Genomic DNA, 4,525 nt, shown 5'->3' with positions numbered 1-4,525 from the left:
TGTTGACAGCCTTTTGCTTCAAAAAGTGCTTGCATGCGCATGTGTATGGGTGTGTGTGTGTGTGTGTGTGTGTGTGTGTGTGTATGTATGCATGAATGTGGAGAAAGGAGAAAACCATATAATTGCTCAAATGTGTGGCCAAATTTATTTAAAATTTGTTAAACTAATTTTCTTTCTAGTTTCCTAATAACTTTAAGTAATATTTAAAACATTTAAACAAAATGGCTCATCTATGCCAGCTTAAATGTATTCATATGATAATGTCTCCAGGTAGCTGCTGTTCTCTTATATTTCATTATTTGGAAAGGGAACTTCTGTCTAATGCCTCATTTAAGATTCAGTGGAATCTTTCTTGCTTCAGTAATTTTCCTATTAAATTACAACTATTAGCACTAGTTCCTCACCCTAAAGGAAACCAATAAAATCACCCATACTAATGAAGTTGTTTTCAGCAGCAAGCACCTCGTTACAGGGGTACTTCTAATTATTGTTAAAATGAACTGGAACACAGTGTCTTCGGAATGGGATGTCCCAGAGCTATAAACCAAAACCATAAACATCTGTGCAACTCCTAATCTATTCATTTAACCTTTGTAATAGCAACACAACCTCAACTAATTTTTAATGCTGGTAGGCATTAACATAAATAGAAATGAAAATGTCACTGAAACGTTAGAAATAGAATTCTAATTTATGAGCGTTGCCCCCCGGTGAGGAATTTGTTTATTTTCTTTTAAAAAATTACAATGCCACCTGGAGTTCATCTCTCTTTACTTTATCTACTTTGGTCCTGATCTTTTCTCTCTGCACTAATTGTTATGTTTAGGCAGTACCCCATGCAATACTATACTGAGGAAGAATTGTGATATAGCTTATATAGCAGAATGCGTGAGCTAACTAGAAAAACAGAGCTCCAGATCAGATTTAATTAAGATAGCTTCCTCTCTCAGTGAAGCTTTATGCCTAAAGCGAGAAAACACCAAGACTGAGGGACAGATTTGGAAAAACAAGGTGCATCAGCTAGATTCTGAAATCTTTAGGTGGAGTAGCATTTACTCATCTCTCTAATCCTGCTGACTTCACTGAAGCTACTTACCTAAGTAAATATATGAGTAAATATTGCATAAACTGGCCTATTTGAGAAGGCCCTACTCTGGCAAGCATCACTATTTCAGTCTCACTACTGGTAAGGACCACTTGCATAAGTAACGGTTTGCAGGATTAACCTTTTTATTTTTCCAAAGTAAAAGACTGATACTGTGAAGCTCAAGGGAATGAAAGTGTCGAAAATCACAACATGATCTTGTTAAAATGCAGCGCTTCTGTGCAAATTGTATTTTGGAGTTCTGTGTTCATTGCCTTAATGACTTTCATAGCAAGTCTCCTGTCCTTATAAGAAGAAAAGTGTTTTCCAGACTGCTACCAGCACCACCACCTATCAGTAATCGGTTTTTTGATACCTCGTAGATCATCTCAATTGTCTTTAATTTATTATTTGAATTACAGTAGCCAGCTAGAGGCTCCAAATGTGTTTGGAATCAGTAATTAGAATGGAAGCCCATATTCTTTAATCATTAAACCTACGAGTAGTTTTTGCAACTTAAGTACATATATACATTTACTCTCATTTATACATTATCTCTGATTTGGCCTTAGTTAAGCACATTCTTCATGAAGCACAAACCAAAATATATTCCATCTCTTCTTAACTTTGAGTGGTTCTATTTGAGAACAGGAGTAGAAGGTAACAACTAACTCCTGCTGGTAATGTAGACAGATAAACTCTATACACACTGGGAGCGCATGTATTGATATCATTACTTTTTCAGAGGGAAACTGTGCTTTAAAGCCTGTATCTATGTCTTGATTCTGGAATTCCCCTAGCAGAAAATATTTTTTTCTTTCAAGGTTTTAGTGTCTTGACATTTCCTTTTAAGTGCTACTTAGTGAGTGGAAGTGTTTTGATGCCTGATGAAGGCAAGAGGGGAACACTGAAGTAAATGCCTTTTAACAAATGTATATGCCTCAGCCAAGTGTGGTCAAGGAATATGTCTTGAAAAGGTTTGAAAGAGAAGACATCCATAGCTTGACAAATTGATGCAGGTGACGTCACTGTGGAGGTACAGAAGAAACTATGAACACTCTTGTGTGTGAAGCAGATAAGTGAATGGTTGAAGACACGGTAATTGAAGAAAACCGTCATAACATGATATGACAAAAGACAAGAGTAGAAACGCAGGGAAAGGCAAACTTTGTACCTTTGTCATGCGCAATTGATAATCTATCTTTGTATTTCCCTGTAATATCCAAGTAAGAGCTCTCTGACTAATATAAAATCAATAGAAAGTCACTTGTGGACTTTATGAGTCTCTGCTCAGCCTCCCTTTTTAGATAACATCTCTACATGGAAAGGATGTAATCAAACATGTAATTAATTTAATTTTAAGAAACCTTTTAATTGACTATCAGTTGATTCGTTTGGGGTTTATTTGAGTGGGATTGTTTGGAACGCTTCTGAATAGAAGGGAATTATGATGGTGTTACAATGGCATTTTTAGTTGAAAAGGCCTTTTGAAGCGGAAGGATTTGCAGCATATCCTTAAGATAGTCAGACTCCAGATTCACTAAATATCCTCATGAAGCTTGCTGGACACACATAGCTGAGAATGGTTTGCCCCTTCTCACATGTTTTGATTTGGGCTGTGTCTGGCATTGTTCGGGATAGATGTATGTGTCTTGGTGACATATACCTGATTTTGGTTTTAACTGTCTATTAATTGCTTGAAGACTAGTACCAAGGCCTTCAACTGACACTGGAAGCTGTCTAGGAACCAGTGGAAGGATCTGGGCTGGAGGTACTCATCATGACCTAAAGCACAAGAAGGAATAACAGCTGGGTTCTGTACAAGCTGGAATCTTTGCATTGCATTCATATGAAGCTTCAGACACAATGATGCATCATAATCCATTTTGAAGATGATGGTACATGGATTGCTGTGGTCAACTTTCTGTTCATCAGGACAGGACAACATTCCCTAGACTAAAGAAGGCATCCCTGTGGTCTGAGCAGTCAAAATGGGACGCTGATGTTTTGTATTACTTTGAATAGTGACTGTCCACTCTAAATGGAAGGTGGGAAGACATTCTTAGATTTTCAAAATATTGCATCTTTTTAACCATTATTGCTTCAACTTTCTCAGTTCAACTTCAGTAAATGGCTGTTCACTGAAGAGCTGAGCTTTTGCAGGTATTCTAACACCTTAGAAGAGCCAGTAGTTCTATCTGATGAAAATGAGAAAAATAGTTGAGTATTGTTGGCACGTTGTTGATAACTGAACTCACAATGGAGATTTTTCCATTATTTTCCTTAAAACTTTGATCAACTAACTCTACTTTTCTCAGTGTGTAGTGAAGCTGTGAAAAGCCTGTATTCTTCTTAAACTGGATACAGTTTCTTAATTAGTTTGAGAATCTAAGGAATCCATTTCTGAAATGTTGTTAACAAAACTTAGTTTTTTTATATTACTGGGTGACATAAACACCTTTTGATGATATTGCTTTGATGTTATGACATTGATATTTGTCTGTAATATTAGTCTTCTCTATACTTGTGTATGGATAATTTATCTTATATTTAATAGATTGTATGTATAGGAGACTTTTCTATTTATGTACACTGTTTTATTTACGTAGAAGAATAATGGAGAAAAAAACCTTCTTTCCTGTGGAAACACTGTCTTCTATTTTTACTCCAAAATTCAAAGTGAAGGCATCCTACAAATGAAAGCATGAAAGCAAGTTGTTAATTTTTTTTGACAGCAGCGAGAATTTCCTTACAGAGCTTTTACTGGGAATATTAATCTTAACAATGACAGTGATTTTTTTTCACCTCTTTATTCATCCCTGGTATACATTTGAGCTATTCTGGAACAACAACACATTGACATTTTAGAATATAACGTTTCTAGACAATCTTTAAAAAGTTTGCAGTATGCCAAAGGAGCCTAATTTCTTCCTGGATCCATTAAAAATATAATAAAATCAATAAATATAACTAGTAAATGCAAGAAATTATCCAAAGCCTGGAGTTTTTTAAGTATGGTCTCTGTAGGACAGCACTATGTGCCTGTTCCTTTATGGGTAGAAACTGCCTGGCCAGAGGACCCTGGAGGCTAAACAGAGCTCCACAGCTGCAGGTTGCTTGAACAACAGCTTAATGAGCTAATTGGCCAGCACCTGCAGGTGGTCAGTTCACTGGAAGAAGGTAAGACTCTGGGGACACATAGGCTCAGGGCTGGAGCTAGCAGTTTCATTCTCTCTCTGGAGACTGCTAAGGGAATGAGCATGGCCTTCAAGAGCTACCCAGAGACCTTTGGTCCTCTGCTTTGCTGCTTAGAAGGACTAAGTATCTAGGAACCTATTAGGTAGCCAGGATGAGGAGACACTATCCTAGGGTAGGAGTTTTATCTTCTTAAACGACACAGTCTTCACTATCAGGATTATGTTATAGCCCAGGGGGCTTATG

The sequence above is a fragment of the Crocodylus porosus genome, unplaced genomic scaffold (genome assembly GCF_001723895.1).
Source record: "Crocodylus porosus isolate Cpor-Errol unplaced genomic scaffold, CroPor_comp1, whole genome shotgun sequence".
Classification (NCBI taxonomy): Eukaryota; Metazoa; Chordata; order Crocodylia; family Crocodylidae; genus Crocodylus; species Crocodylus porosus.
The sequence above is the reverse complement of the archived record's forward strand: the minus strand, read 5'-3'. Positions refer to the sequence as shown.